We start from the raw sequence: 23,263 nt of genomic DNA, 5'->3' as shown, positions 1-23,263 counted from the left end.
ATGATCACTCGCATTGTTGCGCGCGTCTCGTTGATAATCGCGACAAAATTATATGAGTAACGGAGAAGACTTGGACGAACCTGACTTAAAGGAAGCCCAAAAAGAAACCATGCTCAAATGAATCCGAAAATCGCGAACCAGAAACTTCGGACAATAAAAGAATTTGCAGTAAGAGTGTTAAGAAAATGAAGAGAATTAAAAACGCGAATAAGTTTTTTGGCGGCGCTTCCGGCAAATAGACACCACCACTCACAATGAGTGGACGATCAACGAATTTTCCTTATGGTGTTCCTGTTTGCAGGTTTGCACCCAACAAGAAGCGCAAATATGTTTAAGCAACTTGCTTTCACCTCGGAGGTAACCATAATGATCACTCGCATTGTTTCGCGCGTCTCGTTGATAATCGCGACAAAATTATATGAGTAACGGAGAAGACTTGGAGGAACCTTACTTAACCGGAAGTTCAGCAGTCGATTTTTCAGGTAAATGGTGGCTATACAACGTGCGACTCTCCAAGTGTATAAAAGAGTCGCCCCACTTAATAAGGCCGCGCTCAATTTCAAGGACAACGGAGCCAAGGAAGTTAAGAATTGCCAACCAAGTAAACTGCTGCGCAAAGTACATTAAGGAGACCAAATGCTTCTGTCGCTCTGACACCTCGAGGGCATTAATATCTTTGGACTGCAAAATTTAGGCATAACCGGCCACAAACTCGGCTATTGTACATGTAAGATCTTCATAATGAACCTCACATTGATTGCGAGTGAGGCAAAGGAAACTCGGGGGCCAAAGCTGAGGGTGCAAAACTGAACTTGTAGGTTTAGCTTCTGGGCCAGATTTCAACTTACCCGAAGGTTGTCCCGAGATGGACGCTGACGGTAAACCGGCAGTCGGGCAATGAACTTCAATTCCTCGCCATCGATATCGCTAGCCTCGGAGGTGAGTAAGCTAAATTGATCGACTTAACGGTCGACCTTAGAAGCCAGAGCAGTCATGGCTCCCACCTCCGACAGGGTAACATCATCTGTGGCTGCGCTTCTTTGCAAGCGAATAAGAAAGGGGCGGATCCCTTGCAGGCGGAATAGTCGCTAACTTGCGAAAGTCTTGACTCTCTTGTCGAAGAGACTGCATTTCGTCAGTTTTTGAGCGGAGTCCAGTAAGGACTTGATAAGAACGGCACTAGTATCCACATTCCCCTGCGGTGCAGCCGTCGCGGTCTTGGTGTGTGCTGAGTCGTCCTCGACCAAGTCGGGACCAGGGAAATGTTTGCCCGAAGTGCCAAAGTCGTGTGCTGATTTTAAAACTTTACAACCGTGACATTTACTTGTCTTACTTGGTTTAACAATAATAAGGGAAAAGACTAACAAAAGAGCAAAAGGCAATCCAAAAGCAACTCTAGTAACGTGCGTCACAAACAAACATCTAACGCAAAGTGAAATATGATAAACTACAAATAAATCTGATACTAGTAGAGGTTCTATTGTGCAATTAATCCTTTTGAGCACGTGCATGTCCAAAGGGGGTAAATTAACAGTAAACGACAAATAAGAAGGGAAAACTTGGTCACGTGGTACTAATTCACGTTTGCCGTTTACCGTAAACGTGTGACTCTACATCTCTTCATCGTAGAGACGAGCATCGCATTATTTTAGGTGAGTGAACTACAAAACTAAATATTAAAAATATCATTATCAAAAGAACGGAGAAGACAGCAGACGCATTTCTCTTACTTATTTATGGTGTGAATTCTGTTCGGTATCTGAGATTGATTTTAATTACAAAATCTGGGAAGAGTAAAGCTTCTTCATTTAATTTGGGTTTGTAATGTATTTGCGGAGGAATAGTAAAGTATAGTTGAATTTCCTATTCAAATCCTCTGATATATTAAAAAGGCCAAATAAATTGCCTTTGTTCTTAGGGAAAAATCGCAATGGTTGGACTCGTTGAACCAATGGACACCATTCTCAGTGAAATGCTTTAAAAAAGGGGATGAAGTGTATGAAAGGATGAGTGATTGAGTCTTCTTCATCACAATATATGCATGTCTTATCAGGCTTGATTCCAAATCTGAAAAGTTCTTCCCTGGTAACAGTTATTCAATGTACGACTTTGAAATGGAATTATCCCAATTTATTTTCTTTACAGTTCTTTCTGATTGACTTGAAGATTGTTTTCCAGCTGGGTTTATTTAAGGATGCTTCAACGTTCCACCTTTTAACCCAGTTTGCTCTTCAGCACGAATTTTTCAACAACTAGCCAATACACTTCTTTGATTTCGGTTAAGTTCAACTTTAATGCGGGACCAAATTGAAAAGAGGTTGGATCAAGGGGAGGTCGCTCAGTTCGCCAGATAACTTTCTGTAGATTGATTTAGTCAGTAGATGTTTTGGTATAGCATCAACAACCTCATAAACTGGATAACAAATGGACTGCATAGCCAACACGTGTTTCCGTTTCGCTGTGCGATCCACGCACGTTTCACGCGTTATGCGAAATTCAACAGAATTATAAACCTCTGCTACGCGTGGCCAGGTCTGAGGATAGACAGCCAAATGACAAAAAAAAAAATGCATAACGCCCAGAGTATGCCCTGAGGGGACGGTAACATGATGGAATTAAACCATGTACTATTACCAAAGTAAGAAAACAAAATGAAGAATGATCCTCATAATTGTCAACGCAATTTATGCAATTGCATAAGAATAAGAAGCCTGTAAAAAATTCAGGACTTCAACGGGGTTTGAACAGGTGACCTCGCGATACTCTACCCAATTCGGTGAGACAGACAATTACTCTTAAACCTGTCAAGACGCCCAAAAAAGGTCAATAACTTTAAAACCATACAAGGTATGACCACCAACTCCGTAAAAAACTGAAACGTTAAATAACGACTCGCAGCCTCTTACCTTAGATCGTCACTTTCTTAATCAGTTAAGCTGAAACTGGCCTTATCGTAAAATGTATTGTCCTGACCATCTTAAATTTTTTAGACGGGTACGCACTCAGATAATTTTATTTTGATGTGTAATCATCTTGGCGTTCCTTTGGCTCCTGCATAAACGGTTGGTCCAGCGACTGTTTTACAATTTGCTGGAATTACGCTTGATTCTGTACGCCAAGAAGGGCGCCTACCAGGAGGCAAACTTCGAACATGTCGTGCGATGTTAGAAAATTTCCATGACCAGGCCTGGCTCTCCGTCTGCCTAAAAGAACTCCAATCACTGATAGGTTTATTGAATTATACATGCCTCGTGGTTTTTCGGGGTTGAGCTTTTCTGCGTCGCATGATAGATCTTACCAAAGCGTCAACAAGACCTTTTAACATTTTACTTGCAAAGGATGTCTCTTCCCCTTTTTGCCCTGTTACAACCCTTTATCAGTATTGTAATATCTGGGAAATCGCCCCGGGCCACTTTAATGTCACGCTGATCAAACTCCCATTTCTGTTTACCAATTCAATGTCGCACTTCAGCAGTGCTGATCTTACTGTGGTCTGGACAGCAATCGGTACAAGAGTCACAGCTTTCGCATTGGCGGCGCGTGCCATGCCGCTGAAAAACGTTATTCTGATGCGCAAATTCGTGCTCTTGGTGGCTGGAAATCCTACGCATTTAAAGTTTATTTGAGGTCGGAAGTTCTTCACGCTAATTAGTTGATTTGCCCACGTGTCGAAAGTAGGTCAGGCAATTGGGCTGCTACTTGGTGGGCTTGGAAAACCATTTTTAACTAAACTTTTCGTTGTTAGTTCCTAATCTTATTCATTCTGTTTTTACGCCTGTTGAATGGGTCAGTCATTGGGCTGCTAATTGGTTGGCATTGGTTCTCGTTTCCTATGACTTAGATGGCTTTGTTATTATGCCTGTTGGGTAGGTCAGTCATTGGGTTGCTACTTGGCTGGCAATTTTAAGTCTGAATTTTCCTATCGATTGTCATCTCTCTAATTTGTACCAGACGTTCAATGTCACTGTTCAGACATGGGCTGCGGTTTCGTTGGCATCACGTTTAGTTTTGAAACTTCTTTTTCTTCTTCATAGTTTTACAATTGTCCAACAATTTTTCGCTTTCCAGCTTTTACGCGAGCTTTGCTTCTTTTGTGGGGCTTCAGCCACAGTGCGCCACAGTTGTGTGGCTTGTGGCGGAATTTTGTCGCCTCATTTTTTATTCAGTAGGTTAATCGGTTTACATATATCGATGTGTTGTGATTCTGTGACCTTTGATTTCATTAAACCTGCCACAACCGTGGCCAGATTTCAGGGGTACCCAACGAGAATATAGTTGTTTGTTTATATTTTAAATCTGTTCCTTATCGGAAAGTACGTAACCGGAAATGCAAGCACAGCTCGCGCAGTGTCGGGCCTTGTTTTGAACACATGCCTTGATATAAATTGTATTTAAATGATAACAGATCCTCAACATACATAAAACACAACCAATTAACCGTACGTGAAGAACTGACTTCAAACCTATATAATCTAATAAGAACTAACAAGAAACTAAAATTCTACTCAGTATTCAAAACTGACTGCCACAAAAGTGGGTCATGTAGCAGCTGCTCGGAACAGAAGTCACCAATGGTGCGTTTCCCTGATCCCAAAAAATACTAAGACAATTGGAAGAATGATACGTCATTGTTTCCTGCGACCAATTAGGAGGGACCTAACAAAAGTGATTGCTTGAACATGATCACCAATATAACACAAAAAAACACTGAATAAATTCAGACTTGGCATCTATCGCTTACAAATTGAAACGGGCGGATACACCGTACCGAAAACTCAAGAAAATCTTCGAATTTGCCCTTTCTGCCACTTAAAAGAAGTTGAACGCGAATTACACTTTCTATTCAATTGTAATCTTTACGATAATCTTTGATCTACTTTTTACAGAATCAATGAAAAAACCCTCTTCATATTTAATAATCTGGATTTTCATATCTACAGACTTACGACTGCTTACATACATTCATGTATGGCATACAGACAAAAACTCCTAATGTCATACCATGACACAGTTAAGACTTTATAACCTAAAAATCTCGGTAAGGATTTCACTAATCATATTTCTTAGAAGCTACAGCTCCAGGAAACACGAAACATGCCTCAGCATGTCACATATCACTCAATTTATCTTTTTTTGTATCTAAACCCTCCCAAAGTAAATCAGTTGTCATGTCTATTATGGTAAGTAAGTCAATCTTACCTCGTTTTTTGAAATGCCTCTCACTTGTGTGTCCATACTCCCCAGGTACACTGACCTTCCCACATAGACTTGTTACGTCCTCATTCCGTTGTTTAGGAATTCTCGCAACCTTTCCTCCATGCCACTGCCCATGGGAATGGACGGTAAAACTAGAACTTTCTTGCTGGCTGCCAGCTAGTATAAAAAATAAAAACATGGTCAGGTGGTACTAATTCACGTTTGCCGTAAACGTGACTCTTCATCTCTCTATTGTAGAGAACAGTATCGGGTTATTTTAGCTGAGTGAACTACAACACTGTAGCTTTTTTTTACTGTGGGCTTCTGTTACAGCAAATGGAAGGAAATCCAGTCTTTAAAGGCCATATATATTTATACCTTTGAAGTGATATAACAAAAATACAAAAGAAGGAAAAATGAAAGAAGAGTAAAGAGGGTACATGAATACATATATTACAAAGGTTATCACTAAAGCTTAAAACTGAAGTAAATATTAAAAATATCATTATCGAAGGAACAGAGAACACAGCCGAGGCATTTCTCTTATTTATGGTCTGAATTCTGTTCGGTATCTGAGATTGATTTTATTTCCAAGATCTTGGACGAGTAGAGCTTCTTCATTTAATTTGGATTTGTAATGTATTTGCGGAGGAATAGTAAAGTATAGTTGAATTTGCTATTCAAAGCCTCTGATATATTGAAAAAGGCCAAATAAAATTGGACTCGTTGAACCAATGGGTAACATTCTCAGTGAAATTCTTTAAAAAAGGGCATGAAGTGTATGAAAGTGTGATTGAGTCTTCTTCACCACAACATAAACATGTCCTATCAGGCTTATTTAAAATCTGAAAAGTTCTTTCCTGGTAACAATTATTCGGTGTCCGAGGGTGAATTGGAATTATCCCAATTAAGTTTCTTTACAGCTCTTTCTGATTGACTTGAGGATTGTTTTCCAACTGTTTTTATTTAAGAGTATTTCAATCTTCCACCTTTCAACTCCAGTTTGCTCTTCAGCATGAATTTTATCAACAAGCAAACAATAGAATTCTTTTGACTACATGTTGGTTAGGTTCAACTTAAATGCAGGATCAGCCCGGCTTTTTTTTTTCTTCCTGCAACCGGGGGAATTTTGGAGAGCCCCATCTTTAACTTTAAGACCCCTCATGATACGACAGCCAAAATTTCATAGAATGTACTCATCATTTTTAACATCTAGTTATAACTTGATAGACAACGACGTAATGTGACGCCATTATGACGTCAAATAGGCAATATGCTCGATGATGTCATTTTACTACTACGAATAGAATCCTTCTTGGTTTTGTTTTTTTGTGCAAATTAGGGATTTTGTTATTTAAACCTCGCTGGGATTATAAAATTTGAAAGAAAAAAGGAAAAGAATTCTGGTCGAGGTAGTAAACTGACGCTATGGTGTAAATGGCCTATTGTTGAATTTACCGCTGAAACTTTTTTTTGAATTACACATCAAAAATCTTTAACAAGAGCAGTGAGATCATGATAACGTTATTGCGTTCGAGGTACGAGAACGCAACCCCTGATTTGTGTTGGGTGTTCTGTGTCTTATTGGGTGTCCTGTGCAAAAAATAAGGGAGGTTATACAAAATAAGGGAGGTTACACCAATTTGCCTCACTTTGAAGTGCTTGCTTACGTTTTGTCTCACTTTGACGCGCTAACTCACGTTGTGTTTCGTGTGTCTTCAAAGGTTTGCTGAGGTCTGATATTCTGTCTTGGTATTAAAAGTGTTTATCTTTTAAAAAGTTTGCTGAATCTTCGTAAAGCGTACATCGATCTGTGTTTGCTGTATCTTCCAAAGCGTTCATCTTTTAGAAGTTTGCTGTTAAATTTTGCTTTGGATTAAACCTTCATACTTTTCAGCATGGTTCGTCACTGTCTTTGGAAAATGTGCGTGACAATTGGCTTCTCCTACGGTCGCAGCGTATCATCCGTTACAATTTCCCAATATAGAAAATGAGGAGATGAAAACTTTGCAAACTAATTTTTATCGATAAAACTATTGCGAAACTGCTATTTTGTTTATTTTTGTAGAAGTAATTCCCAACGCCCCCCCCCCCCCCCCTCCCCCACCCCCGAGACGAACGACACACGCAATGTATGTTTTGGCACAGAGAGAAGTTAAATATGTCCGGAATCCGGTCAGAGGCTCTGATTGATCGACGGAGTAGTTACATTGTTTTAGCTGTTGTTTACGAATGACAGACAAAAGACAAGAGGCCACAAAGGTCAAATGTAAACGCGACGAATTTCTAACAAAAAAAGTCAATATTTGTGGAATTTAGTCTTCTCTAGAAAAAGCATTTGAGTTTTGCTGGAGCTCGTTCGTAGATGTACACAACACTTTACCAAAATCGACCAGGAGAAACGTAAAATCGAACAAATTTGCATTTGGAACCCCATGACTACCGGATTTATTTTTCAAACATTGATTTACGTCATCAGTATGGAATTTCTGTCGCTGAGTCGCAGACGTTCCTCCGCGCGAAACGTCCCCAGCGGCGAACGAGGAGAAACGGATGTTTTTGCAGGCTTCAAAGCTAATACCCTAGAAATACGAAGCAAAAGATCGTGCGTAACAGGAGGCGCCCTACTCGGCGTGTGTAAAGCGGGACGCGCGATACCTCGCCAGGTTAAAGAGAGAAGAAAATATTACTGGAGGGGAATTCTAAGCCTGAAAACAAATGAAACAGCTTAACACCCGACTAGCAATTGCGAACAGAAGGTGGGCTAAGGGTATGACTTTAAAACTGAACATAAAGACAAGTAGTATCGAGCTCAGCGGGTGCCGGTGTAAACCGGAAATACGAACAAAACAATTAAGTTAACAAAGGTTCCAACACTATAACCAGAACGAAGAGTGTTCTTGAGGTCTTTCCTTAAAGCAGCCAGGGCCGATCTCTCTAAAAGGAGCAAACAAAGATACACTCCAAATTAGTAGGGGCGGTCAAGACAAAACGCAGAAACTGGCACTGGCACCCCAACTAGGTTAGCTTAGGTTGTCACGCTGCACACGTAAAAGGAATTGTTCGTTCGCAGGACTCGTACACCAAAGCGAAAGCACGTTGGCATAACTATTAGAGACACCAGGAAGGTGAACCGCGTGCAGTTCAAACTCGAAACTAGCGGCCAAGTAACAATTTCTCTCAAACAAGAATAAACAAAAGCGTTCCGACAACTCCCGGAGTTCAAAGCGGTGACGGCGACTAAATTTTCACACCGAACTGTCAAACAAAGGCCACGCCAAAGATGACCCCACAGCTTGAGAGCAACCACAATAGTTAAAAGTTCCAAACAATTAATGTCAAGAGCTTGTGATAAAACAAGTCTGGAAACACTGCATGAAAGTATTGATGGGCAAAAATACCCCCACAACCTGTAAGGCAAGCATCACTAGTAAACACTTCTCTGGCGACGACCAATGAGCGGAACTAATCATAGACACTCCATTGTACTCGCGCAAAAACCGACAACACCAGAGAATACCTTTCCGAAATACGGCGTTCAAAGTAATATGATGAGGATTTTAGTTTAAAAACTAAACGGATCGTAATAAACGAAAAATGCGGGAGATGAAAATCCGGCTCTGGCGCACATATTTTGAAACAAAAACCAACTTGCTAACTAGGGACTGCAGAGCCGACTTCTTGGTAGTCCGTTTAGTTAACCAGCCACGTAACAACCCCTGAATTTCAGATAAACCACCCGGGCTCACGGACAAAGTCGGGTTAAGAGCATCAAGTATGTGTCAAACATATGATGATCACGTGGACAAGCCTTGTCGAGAGATTCCTCTCAGCTAAGGAACTGTAATCCCTAGTTCGTCAAAGTGACGAGAAGCGTCAATAGATGGGGAAAGGCCGATAAAATCGTCTAGGTAGTTGAAACAAAACGCCCTCTCTGGGCTAGAATCCAGGCGGCAGCAGAAGTAGAGCGCTGGCAGGACATAGCAGCAGAACGTAAACCCATGGTTAAAACTGTATCAAAGTAGTATTGATCGCCCCATGTATATCCGAGCAAATGATAGTCGTGCGGATCGACGGGGAACTGACGATACGCCTTACGAAGGTCTCGTTTATACAGCAAACAACCGCGACCGAGAGAAACAACCGCATCTACAATATCGTCTATTATCGGGTAAGTCAAATCGACCGGATCGCCAAAAAAAGGAGTTACGGGGATACCATCATTAACGGAACGGCCACAAAATTTTGTCGACTTCAATCAGCTATCTTACACAGAATTAATAATTAAATTGATGAATTCACAGAATTTTTCCGTAAATTCACATTTGTTGAAATTTGTCTCATTATGTAATGATTTACGTAATAATTTGTTATCAAATCATGCTGATGATACTTGATTGTCTATAGTAATCATTGCATTGCATTATCATTGTTATGATTTGTTTGTTTGTTTGTTTGTTTTTTTTTTATGTTAAAGCTTTTGCAATACATAAAGCTTATGTTGTTGTTGTTGCCACAAGGCCAACTTAAATGGACAATAACACGCCGCTCGCTAGAATCGCGTTTCGGTACTGAGGTAAGGAGCGAAACAACGAAGGCATCATCAAATGGTAGCGCATCCAATGGACCAGCAACCCGACCGAGATGATCCTCACTAGTGAGATATGCTTCGACGGTAGCCGGAAAAGTCAATGCTCCACGGTGATTGCGTAAGGCAAAGACAGGGACAGCCTCGCCACAATATCCAAGAGGCCAGCTTAACTCCAAGAAGTCGAAAATGATATTGTCAGGATAGTCTAGAAGTAAAGCGCGCCACATTTGCATGTTAAGGCGTGAAGGAACTTGAAGGCGAACAGAGAGATAATTAGGTTGCCCAGAAGAAGAAACTACTCGATGAGTGCATGTCCACGAAGAAGCTCGAGAAGGATCTTAAATTACGCAAGAAATCGTTTCGACTGGAAAACAAAGAGTCAAGATCGATCATTAAACTCGGTGAATTAGCTAAGTCAGGCAGTACACTGTCTCGATAAGGAGCACCACGGGTAACATTCAAAAGCCTAGAATAAGAAACACTGGAAAGGCCAGGAAAAACATGATCCCGCGTTAAAACGAACGGAAATTCTTGGTCATGACTTTGTAACTTTGTAACTTTATTTGATTTACCACAAAATACATATAACGATAGAAAAAGACAGTTACAAAAGCAAATGAAAGTGGCGAGGAAGCCCAAGAAGAAACCATGCTCAAATGCATCCAAAAATCGCGAACCAGAAACTTCGGACAATAAAGAACTTGCAGTAAGAGTGTTAAGAAAATCAGAAGAATTAAAAACGCGAATCAGTTTTTTGGCGGCGCTTCCGGCAAATAGACACCACCACTCACAATGAGTGGACAATCAACGAATTTTCCTTATGGTGTTCCTGTTTGCAGGTTTGCACCCAACAAGAAGCGCAAATATGTTTAAGCCACTTGCTTTCACCTCGGAGGAAACCATAATGATCACTCGCATTGTTGCGCGCGTCTCGTTGATAATCGCGACAAAATTATATGAGTAACGGAGAAGACTTGGACGAACCTTACTTAACCGGAAGTTCAGCAGTCGATTTTTCAGGTAAAGGGTGGCTATACAGCGTGCGACTCTCCCAAGTGTATAAAAGAGTCGCCCCACTTAATAAGGCCGCGCTCAATTTCAAGGACAACGGAGCCAAGGAAGTTAAGAATTGCCAACCAAGTAAACTGCTGCGCAAAGTACATTAAGGAGACCAAATGCTTTTGTCGCTCCGACACCTCGAGGGCACTAATATCTTTGGACTGCAAAATTTAGGCATAACCGGCCACAAACTCGGCTATTGTACATGTAAGATCTTCATAATGAACCTCACATTGAGTGCGAGTGAGGCAAAGGAAACTCGGGGGCCAAAGCTGAGGGTGCAAAACTGAACTTGTAGGTTTAGCTTCTGGGCCAGATTTCAACTTACCCGAAGGTTGTCCCGAGATGGACGCTGACGGTAAACCGGCAGTCGGGCAATGAACTTCAATTCCTCGCCATCGATATCGCTAGCCTCGGAGGTGAGTAAGCTAAATTGATCGACTTAACGGTCGACCTTAGAAGCCAGAGCAGTCATGGCTCCCACCTCCGACAGGGTAACATCATCTGTGGCTGCGCTTCTTTGCAAGCGAATAAGAAAGGGGCGGATCCCTTGCAGGCGGAATAGTCGCTAACTTGCGAAAGTCTTGACTCTCTTGTCGAAGAGACTGCATTTCGTCAGTTTTTGAGCGGAGTCCAGTAAGGACTTGATAAGAACGGCACTAGTATCCACATTCCCCTGCGGTGCAGCCGTCGCGGTCTTGGTGTGTGCTGAGTCGTCCTCGACCAAGTCGGGACCAGGGAAATGTTTGCCCGAAGTGCCAAAGTCGTGTGCTGATTTTAAAACTTTACAACCGTGACATTTACTTGTCTTACTTGGTTTAACAATAATAAGGGAAAAGACTAACAAAAGAGCAAAAGGCAATCCAAAAGCAACTCTAGTAACGTGCGTCACAAACAAACATCTAACGCAAAGTGAAATATGATAAACTACAAATAAATCTGATACTAGTAGAGGTTCTATTGTGCAATTAATCCTTTTGAGCACGTGCATGTCCAAAGGAGGTAAATTAACAGTAAACGACAAATAAGAAGGGAAAACTTGGTCACGTGGTACTAATTCACGTTTGCCGTTTGCCGTAAACGTGTGACTCTACATCTCTTCATCGTAGAGACGAGCATCGCATTATTTTAGGTGAGTGAACTACAAAACTAAATATTAAAAATATCATTATCAAAAGAACGGAGAAGACAGCAGACGCATTTCTCTTACTTATTTATGGTCTGAATTCTGTTCGGTATCTGAGATTGATTTTAATTACAAAATCTGGGAAGAGTAAAGCTTCTTCATTTAATTTGGGTTTGTAATGTATTTGCGGAGGAATAGTAAAGTATAGTTGAATTTCCTATTCAAATCCTCTGATATATTAAAAAGGCCAAATAAATTGCCTTTGTTCTTAGGGAAAAATCGCAATGGTTGGACTCGTTGAACCAATGGACACCATTCTCAGTGAAATGCTTTAAAAAAGGGGATGAAGTGTATGAAAGGATGAATGATTGAGTCTTCTTCATCACAATATATGCATGTCTTATCAGGCTTGATTCCAAATCTGAAAAGTTCTTTCCTGGTAACAGTTATTCAATGTACGACTTTGAACTGGAATTATCCCAATTTATTTTCTTTACAGCTCTTTCTAATTGACTTGAAGATTGTTTTCCAGCTGGGTTTATTTAAGGATACTTCAACGTTCCACCTTTTAACCCAGTTTGCTCTTCAGCACGAATTTTTCAACAACTAGCCAATACACTTCTTTGATTTCGGTTAAGTTCAACTTTAATGCGGGACCAAATTGAAAAGAGGTTGGATCAAGGGGAGGTCGCTCAGTTCGCCAGATAACTTTCTGTAGATTGATTTAGTCAGTAGATGTGGTATAGCATCAACAACCTCATAAACTGGATAACAAATGGACTGCATAGCCAACACGTGTTTCCGTTTCGCTGTGCGATCCACGCACGTTTCACGCGTTATGCGAAATTCAACAGAATTATAAACCTCTGCTACGCGTGGCCAGGTCTGAGGATAGACAGCCAAATGACAAAAAAAAAAATGCATAACGCCCAGAGTATGCCCTGAGGGGACGGTAACATGATGGAATTAAACCATGTACTATTACCAAAGTAAGAAAACAAAATGAAGAATGATCCTCATAATTGTCAACGCAATTTATGCAATTGCATAAGAATAAGAAGCCTGTAAAAAATTCAGGACTTCAACGGGGTTTGAACAGGTGACCTCGCGATACTCTACCCAATTCGGTGAGACAGACAATTACTCTTAAACCTGTCAAGACGCCCAAAAAAGGTCAATAACTTTAAAACCATACAAGGTATGACCACCAACTCCGTAAAAAACTGAAACGTTAAATAACGACTCGCAGCCTCTTACCTTAGATCGTCACTTTCTTAATCAGTTAAGCTGAAACTGGCCTTATCGTAAAATGTATTGTCCTGACCATCTTAAATTTTTTAGACGGGTACGCACTCAGATAATTTTATTTTGATGTGTAATCATCTTGGCGTTCCTTTGGCTCCTGCATAAACGGTTGGTCCAGCGACTGTTTTACAATTTGCTGGAATTACGCTTGATTCTGTACGCCAAGAAGGGCGCCTACCAGGAGGCAAACTTCGAACATGTCGTGCGATGTTAGAAAATTTCCATGACCAGGCCTGGCTCTCCGTCTGCCTAAAAGAACTCCAATCACTGATAGGTTTATTGAATTATACATGCCTCGTGGTTTTTCGGGGTTGAGCTTTTCTGCGTCGCATGATAGATCTTACCAAAGCGTCAACAAGACCTTTTAACATTTTACTTGCAAAGGATGTCTCTTCCCCTTTTTGCCCTGTTACAACCCTTTATCAGTATTGTAATATCTGGGAAATCGCCCCGGGCCACTTTAATGTCACGCTGATCAAACTCCCATTTCTGTTTACCAATTCAATGTCGCACTTCAGCAGTGCTGATCTTACTGTGGTCTGGACAGCAATCGGTACAAGAGTCACAGCTTTCGCATTGGCGGCGCGTGCCATGCCGCTGAAAAACGTTATTCTGATGCGCAAATTCGTGCTCTTGGTGGCTGGAAATCCTACGCATTTAAAGTTTATTTGAGGTCGGAAGTTCTTCACGCTAATTAGTTGATTTGCCCACGTGTCGAAAGTAGGTCAGGCAATTGGGCTGCTACTTGGTGGGCTTGGAAAACCATTTTTAACTAAACTTTTCGTTGTTAGTTCCTAATCTTATTCATTCTGTTTTTACGCCCGTTGAATGGGTCAGTCATTGGGCTGCTAATTGGTTGGCATTGGTTCTCGTTTCCTATGACTTAGATGGCTTTGTTATTATGCCTGTTGGGTAGGTCAGTCATTGGGTTGCTACTTGGCTGGCAATTTTAAGTCTGAATTTTCCTATCGATTGTCATCTCTCTAATTTGTACCAGACGTTCAATGTCACTGTTCAGACATGGGCTGCGGTTTCGTTGGCATCACGTTTAGTTTTGAAACTTCTTTTTCTTCTTCATAGTTTTACAATTGTCCAACAATTTTTCGCTTTCCAGCTTTTACGCGAGCTTTGCTTCTTTTGTGGGGCTTCAGCCACAGTGCGCCACAGTTGTGTGGCTTGTGGCGGAATTTTGTCGCCTCATTTTTTATTCAGTAGGTTAATCGGTTTACATATATCGATGTGTTGTGATTCTGTGACCTTTGATTTCATTAAACCTGCCACAACCGTGGCCAGATTTCAGGGGTACCCAACGAGAATATAGTTGTTTGTTTATATTTTAAATCTGTTCCTTATCGGAAAGTACGTAACCGGAAATGCAAGCACAGCTCGCGCAGTGTCGGGCCTTGTTTTGAACACATGCCTTGATATAAATTGTATTTAAATGATAACAGATCCTCAACATACATAAAACACAACCAATTAACCGTACGTGAAGAACTGACTTCAAACCTATATAATCTAATAAGAACTAACAAGAAACTAAAATTCTACTCAGTATTCAAAACTGACTGCCACAAAAGTGGGTCATGTAGCAGCTGCTCGGAACAGAAGTCACCAATGGTGCGTTTCCCTGATCCCAAAAAATACTAAGACAATTGGAAGAATGATACGTCATTGTTTCCTGCGACCAATTAGGAGGGACCTAACAAAAGTGATTGCTTGAACATGATCACCAATATAACACAAAAAAACACTGAATAAATTCAGACTTGGCATCTATCGCTTACAAATTGAAACGGGCGGATACACCGTACCGAAAACTCAAGAAAATCTTCGAATTTGCCCTTTCTGCCACTTAAAAGAAGTTGAACGCGAATTACACTTTCTATTCAATTGTAATCTTTACGATAATCTTTGATCTACTTTTTACAGAATCAATGAAAAAACCCTCTTCATATTTAATAATCTGGATTTTCATATCTACAGACTTACGACTGCTTACATACATTCATGTATGGCATATAGACAAAAACTCCTAATGTCATACCATGACACAGTTAAGACTTTATAACCTAAAAATCTCGGTAAGGATTTCACTAATCATATTTCTTAGAAGCTACAGCTCCAGGAAACACGAAACATGCCTCAGCATGTCACATATCACTCAATTTACCTTTTTTTGTATCTAAACCCTCCCAAAGTAAATCAGTTGTCATGTCTATTATGGCAAGTAAGTCAATCTTACCTCGTTTTTTGAAATGCCTCTCACTTGTGTGTCCATACTCCCCAGGTACACTGACCTTCCCACATAGACTCGTTACGTCCTCATTCCGTTGTTTAGGAATTCTCGCAACCTTTCCTCCATGCCACTGCCCATGGGAATGGACGGTAAAACTAGAACTTTCTTGCTGGCTGCCAGCTAGTATAAAAAACAAAAACATGGTCAGGTGGTACTAATTCACGTTTGCCGTAAACGTGACTCTTCATCTCTCTATTGTAGAGAACAGTATCGGGTTATTTTAGCTGAGTGAACTACAACACTGTAGCTTTTTTTTACTGTGGGCTTCTGTTACAGCAAATGGAAGGAAATCCAGTCTTTAAAGGCCATATATATTTATACCTTTGAAGTGATATAACAAAAATACAAAAGAAGGAAAAATGAAAGAAGAGTAAAGAGGGTACATGAATACATATATTACAAAGGTTATCACTAAAGCTTAAAACTGAAGTAAATATTAAAAATATCATTATCGAAGGAACAGAGAACACAGCCGAGGCATTTCTCTTATTTATGGTCTGAATTCTGTTCGGTATCTGAGACTGATTTTATTTCCAAGATCTTGGACGAGTAGAGCTTCTTCATTTAATTTGGATTTGTAATGTATTTGCGGAGGAATAGTAAAGTATAGTTGAATTTGCTATTCAAAGCCTCTGATATATTGAAAAGGCCAAATAAAATTGCCTTTGTTCTTAGAGAAAAATTGCAATGGTTGGACTCGTTGAACCAATGGGTAACATTCTCAGTGAAATTCTTTAAAAAAGGGCATGAAGTGTATGAAAGTGTGATTGAGTCTTCTTCACCACAACATAAACATGTCCTATCAGGCTTATTTAAAATCTGAAAAGTTCTTTCCTGGTAACAATTATTCGGTGTCCGAGGGTGAATTGGAATTATCCCAATTAAGTTTCTTTACAGCTCTTTCTGATTGACTTGAGGATTGTTTTCCAACTGTTTTTATTTAAGAGTATTTCAATCTTCCACCTTTCAACTCCAGTTTGCTCTTCAGCATGAATTTTATCAACAAGCAAACAATAGAATTCTTTTGACTACATGTTGGTTAGGTTCAACTTAAATGCAGGATCAGCCCGGCTTTTTTTTTTCTTCCTGCAACCGGGGGAATTTTGGAGAGCCCCATCTTTAACTTTAAGACCCCTCATGATACGACAGCCAAAATTTCATAGAATGTACTCATCATTTTTAACATCTAGTTATAACTTGATAGACAACGACGTAATGTGACGCCATTATGACGTCAAATAGGCAATATGCTCGATGATGTCATTTTACTACTACGAATAGAATCCTTCTTGGTTTTGTTTTTTTGTGCAAATTAGGGATTTTGTTATTTAAACCTCGCTGGGATTATAAAATTTGAAAGAAAAAAGGAAAAGAATTCTGGTCGAGGTAGTAAACTGACGCTATGGTGTAAATGGCCTATTGTTGAATTTACCGCTGAAACTTTTTTTTATCAATTTTTTTCTTTAAAAGTAGCCATAGAGTGAAAGATACTTCAATTGGAAGTGTCTGATGAAATTATGAAGTTGAATTACACATCAAAAATCTTTAACAAGAGCAGTGAGATCATGATAACGTTATTGCGTTCGAGGTACGAGAACGCAACCCCTGATTTGTGTTGGGTGTTCTGTGTCTTATTGGGTGTCCTGTGCAAAAAATGAGGGAGGTTATTTTGAGATTACATTTTAGTCGTCGTTGACACAAATTTGCCTCATTTTGAAGTGCTTGCTTACGTTTTGTCTCACTTTGACGCGCTAACTCACGTTGTGTTTCGTGTGTCTTCAAAGGTTTGCTGAGGTCTGATATTCTGTCTTGGTATTAAAAGTGTTTATCTTTTAAAAAGTTTGCTGAATCTTCGTAAAGCGTACATCGATCTGTGTTTGCTGTATCTTCCAAAGCGTTCATCTTTTAGAAGTTTGCTGTTAAATTTTACTTTGGATTAAACCTTCATATTTTTCAGCATGGTTCGTCACTGTCTTTGGAAAATGTGCGCGATTCCTGGTGCATGCATCAAACCGGGTTTAGTTCGGCTGTCTTTGTGTCACAAAGTAAATCTACTGAGTTGTGTAGCTCGGCAGCCGTTGTGTCACAAAGTAAATATACCGTGTTGTGTAGCTCGGCAGCAGTTGTGCCACAAAGTAAATCTACCGAGATGTGAAGCTCGGCGGCGCCATTTGATCATGACTTGTGATATTTTCGGCACCAGACAAACGAACACTTTAACTCTATGTTACTTATTAGGAACATCTTATAAGCCAGCCCACAGTTGCGCCACTCTCAAGTCACTGAAATCAACACGCTCGACCAAATTACTGGAGAAGTTATTGACGTGAGCCGCACACACATTCCACTGAAGGCTTTGGTTAGTGCGAAATTTGAATTCAGATGTGAAAGCTTTTAAAAAATTAAATTTAGTTTAATTCATTTTGTCAACAAGTTGATGATTGGATGTTATTAATAATAACAGAAAAAAATATCCGAAGAAATGTTTTTGAAGAAAGAAAAATCCCGGGTTAAGCGCTAATCGGCCTTTGAACAACTGCGCCCTGTATTAAAAAATCGCGCCAGTAAAACAAAAGTTAAATGTTCCATTTACACGCCCGACGCACTCTGGCCACTGTCTCCTCCGATTACAAGCACTTGACACCGAACCATACGATATCTTTTCAAAATCTTTTTATAGTGATACACAGTTTAAATAGAGGTTTCGTTGTACGCAAGCCTTACGTTCAAAATATGCCATAATCATATTTATCTATCGCAAGAACCATCCAATCTCCCCCTCAACGTTTACCCGCCTGTACGGCTAACAAACATATCGAACGCACTCTCCTAAGCTCCGATTACTCCTAGTTCATCATTAAAGTAGGAACTGGAAACATCCGCCATCTTGAACCTGTCATTCTGAATTAGTTATACGTTTTCCATGTCACTATAAACCAGTGTAAATTGAGGTAATCGTGGTTTAAAATTTAATCAGTGATTGGCTTATTTTCTGCAGCAAAGTAGATGAACCAATCAGAGACGCTTTGGATCTTTTTGATCTGAAAGTGTTCACTAAATGAGAAAAGAAATAATCGTGAAGAATTTTTTTCGACAAGCGTTCATCGTGCAGCGGTTTTCAAAATGAACTGTTTAAAGACATTAATAAAGGATCAAAAGAGTGCCAAATGTTCTTTGTGAAAAACAACAAAAACAACAAAAACTGTTAGTCACGAAATTTGTCCTCGATCCTTCGAGGGATTCGACTTGTTGCGCTTATCCTCTTCTGAAATGCAACCTTGGCAGCGAAATGTTAAAGGCATTTCAGGTGCATTTGGTACATCATGGTTAAAGAAATTACATTGTCTATAGGAAATGTTTAATGAATGTTTCGTACACAAGAAGGATTTAGTGTTGAATTTTGCCTACCTTGCTCAACCGATGAACTTACCTGAACAGATCCACGATCGAAAGGTCACGCAAATTGCTTAAATAGATAAGACAAACTTAAAGCAAGATGTACACACACACCAAATCACGGGCTGGCCAGTACCTAACGCAGGAGCACAGCCATATCATCTGGGCGACGGCAAGTAGTTTTAATATATAGATTTAGCCAGGGCTAAAAGCGAAGCTCCAATTAATAAATTTATAATTTAAATCAAACAATAAACTTGTAATCCACAAGTGCACATTCATGTGACTTTTGAGGAAAGGCTAAGTGATTCTAGAGTGTAAAAACATCTTACATCGAGTTGATAGCCTTATATGTACACCCAAAAAAAGCAATCATCTTCGATCACATTCAAGAGCCATAATAGCTCTTGATCATAGTAGAATAGGCCTGGAAAGCAAATTAGGCCGAATTTTTTGCGTTCGACAAGTTTACTTTACAAAACCTTGCCAACAAATCTGGGGGTGTGTAAACCAACCTTTTATACCTTTTATGCATCTAATCTGAGGTGAAACAGTACTATGGAGCAGTGTATTTATCATAGAGACCTCGGACAGAATGCAGAATTTCACAATTTTTCCAGAGAAATTGCACTCAGGACGATCAATCGTGGGTTTTCAGCGAAACCGTTCAAATACTTTCCAAAATCACCTGTACGGCCGGCCGGTTCTGCCGGTTCCCTTTTGACAAGCGCCAAATTTGCAGTGCGAGCTGTAGCGAGTGTTGGACCGAACATTACTGGAGTTACGCTTCAAAATAATAAAGAATTTATTATGTTAATTTTTTTATTTAACTCAACGTCTTCCACCCCTGGCAAAATAGGTCTCCCAAGACATAAACCGGAAAAATATTCGCAAAAAATTGCGTTACTTCCGATTGCTCCCAAATTTGGCACAAAGGAAGTTAATAGATTTAGCCAATCACGTACCTAGTTCCAGCCCCTGTGGACTTTTGACCGTGACCCACCGAGCTTTCGAAAATTTTGAATTTTATGGCGAGTCGCGGGGAATTTTTGTGAGCCGGTTTTGCGAAGAATGCAAGCTTGTATCGACGAATGTCAACCAAATACAAGTCAAGCAAACTATTCTGAAAGATTTTGGAGGATAACAAGCAAAATAAACGCGAAAATTGAAGTAAGGAAACACTTAGAATCTGTGCATGCAAATCGCCGATCGCCGAACTCTGTGCCACATGTTCTTGAAACGGCGACGATTTCCTTCCCGTTTTGCCTTCGCTTCGCTTTTCCCCGTCAAATTCTTGCTTGTTTTGATGAATTCTATCAACAAATTCATGTCTGCTTGTCTCTAGCTCGATATTTCTTTGGGAATCGAGGAAACAAAGCGTCTAAGTGAAGTAAACATGTGGTCACGAGGTGGCGCCAAAGGAATAATTATGCTAATTATGATAATCTAATTAGCATAATCATGAGAGAGTGCAGAAAAAACATTTTTAGAAAATTTCTAGTCGCTCCATGTTTTAGAACGATTTTAGTTTTTTTTTGCTTAGATATTGATGAAAAAAATTTCTTACTACCATATCACCCAAAATAAAGAAGTTTCCTAGCTGAATAACATTCTTTAAAATTTTTAAAAATTTTTATGCAAAATATGCTTTTTAAGTTTTTTTGTGGCGGAATATTATGGGTTTCCTACGACCACAATATTTTTTTTTCGAAAGGGTATTCTTTTCCCTTTCCAATGAGGTATAGCTTGATATTGAACTGTAAATAACACCGGAGATATGATTTTTTTAAAGTTACATGGCAAAATACATTAAAATAATATAGGGAAGGTTTTATAACGATGTGTAATCTTAAAAAGCGTTTGATACGCGCGGCATTTTGAGTACTCCTGCAAGCGATGTTCATGAACGACTGAAAACAAACGGCACAGCGATTAAAATGGCAAGAGAGATTACTAACAACCAATAAAAGAAATAATTCGGTGAAACATTTACAGAGACAACAATTTTCATTCACGAAGACAAGTGTCTCTAAAAATCCTGAGTCTTTTAAGCTTAAAGTTTAAGTTTATGTTTTAAGCCGGCTTCCCGGTGTTTGCTTTTTTTAAAGACGAACTTGAGGCAAGAAAATCGCTCAAAGTTTTTTGTTTCTACATCCAAAATTATAACTAAATATTCTTCGGAACGTTTTCTTTCTATTTGCTGCAAGAAAACATATCTAAAGGATTTTAAAAGTTCTGTGCATGTTGTGGGTAATTGCATCAACTTCGAGTAGCGGTATTCCTGAGCCCTCGTCAGGGGACTCCATGCAGCAGACTCTGGATAGGGCATCCGCAATAACGTTTGTTTTGGCTTGAATGTATCTCATTTCCACGTTGTATTTGGACATCTTCAGGAGGAGCCTCTGGAGACGTGGTGATGCACTGGGTATACTCTTCTTCCATATGCTTTCAAGTGGTTTGTGGTCCGTTTCCACAACCACTTGCTTGTGGCTGAACCGCTCTAAGGATCAACAGGCAGCTAGAAGCTCTCTTTCAATGTATCGGGATTCTGTATCACTGAGTGATCGGTTTGCGTAGCACACTGGTTTACCGTCTGGCATGAGTACACAACCAATCCCTTTTAAGCTAGAATCTGTCTGAATCACATTGTCTTTTTCTGGATCATAATAGGCCAGCACTGGAGCTTCAGTGATTATTTGTTTGAGACTTTGAAATGCTCTGTGATGCTCTGGTCGCCATACAAAGGGTGTGTCTTTCTTCATCAGTTGCCTTAGGGGCTCTGAGGTCTGGTCCATGATCGGGGAGAATCTGTTCAGGCAGTTAACCATCCCCATAAAGGTCTGTAATTCGGCTAGGTTCTGTCGGGAAGGCATATCTCTGATAGCCTTAAATCTTGAGATCGTCAGCTCTTAGACCATCCGGGGTCCACGTAAACCCAAAAAAGGGATGTTTGGTCTACTTTAAACTGGAACTTACCTGGGTTGAACCGTATGTTGTTCTCCCGTGCTGTGTCAAGGACATTCAGTATGTGCCGATCATGCTCTGCTTCGCTCTTGCCGTAGACAAAAGTATCGTTTGCAATACCACTCAGGCCATCGAGGTTTCCAAACACATTGTCCATTTTCTCTTGGAACATGTCTCCACTGCAGCTAAGTCCGAAAGGCAGCCTTTTCCCCCTGTACTTGCCCCATGGAGTACTGAAAGTGCAAAGTTTGTTGCTTTCGTCGTCCAGTTCAACTTGCCAGAACCCGCTTCGGGCATCAAGGATACTAAAGTGGGAGGCGCCACTGACCTTGGGTATCACATCATCTATGGTTCTCACATGGTAAGGGGTGCGCCTGAAGGCTTTATTAAGGTCATGGGGGTCCAGACATAAGCGAGTCGTGTCATTGGGCTTTCTTGTGACCACAGTTGAACTGACCCATGGCGTATACTCATCATGTATTTGCACTAGAACGCTTGCCTGTGTTAGCCGTAAACGTTCTTCTCTGTAGGCACTTTGTACCTGGACTGGAATATGCCGTGGGGGGTGTTGTACTGGGGAAACATCCGGGTTGGTTTCTATACGGTATGGGGGGCCTGGGAAACAGCCAATACCAGTAAAGACATCTTGATACTCTTTCAGAAGATATTCTTTTGTCAGTGGATGTGATTTACCACGTGCATTAAATAGTTTAGGGGACTGACTGATAGATTTGCTGTTACTTTGAACGGCGACGGCCTAATTGAGTTTCAGAAGATTCGCACTTTGTGCTGATATGTTGCCAATTATGGGAGGTCCATTGACATCAACAACTTCCGCTTGGATTACTTTGGGTTTGGGGTTGTTAAGGCCCTTAACGTACACTTGGCAGGATCCAAAATTCGGGATCTCGGTTCCACTATATGCTGTAAGCTTCATGGTAGGTTTCTGTAGATTCATAACTATAGGGCCAAGCTGATTGTACAGGGATGTGGGTATGATCTTGGTTTCTGCACCAGAGTTTATCTTACATAAGACACGTGCCGGTTTTCCTTCTGGGCTCAGTGCTAGGGAAAACACCAAGAGGGCTTTCTCTTTACAGGAGATGTCATGAACACTACTAGTCAATGGTGTTGCACTAATTGGGCCCAGAAACATGTGGTCACTAGGGTCTGGTACGGACTCGCTTGCACCATTACTTGTAGCTTCAATGTCACGCACATCTTTCTTTTGTAACTTTGAGCGACATACCTTAGCTAGGTGTCTTACTTTATGACAATAATGGCATGTGGCATTCTTCGCTAGGTACTGATCCCTTGAATGAGGACC

General features: G+C 40.4%; 3 pseudogenes; all 3 read right to left on the bottom strand.

Annotated features, from left to right (window-relative positions):
* Positions 1-111, bottom strand: part of LOC140932550 (uncharacterized) — a 34,827-nt pseudogene extending 34,716 nt beyond the window's left edge.
* A 138-nt stretch (positions 112-249) lies between these two features.
* Positions 250-3,547, bottom strand: LOC140932534 (uncharacterized; annotated as a pseudogene).
* A 4,316-nt stretch (positions 3,548-7,863) lies between these two features.
* Positions 7,864-10,326, bottom strand: LOC140932518 (uncharacterized; annotated as a pseudogene).
* Positions 10,327-23,263: the final 12,937 nt, after the last annotated feature.

The sequence above is a fragment of the Porites lutea genome, chromosome 1, assembly GCF_958299795.1.
Source record: "Porites lutea chromosome 1, jaPorLute2.1, whole genome shotgun sequence".
Taxonomy (NCBI): domain Eukaryota; kingdom Metazoa; phylum Cnidaria; class Anthozoa; order Scleractinia; family Poritidae; genus Porites; species Porites lutea.
Note: the sequence above shows the minus strand (reverse complement) of the source record. Positions and strands in the feature narration are given on the sequence as shown.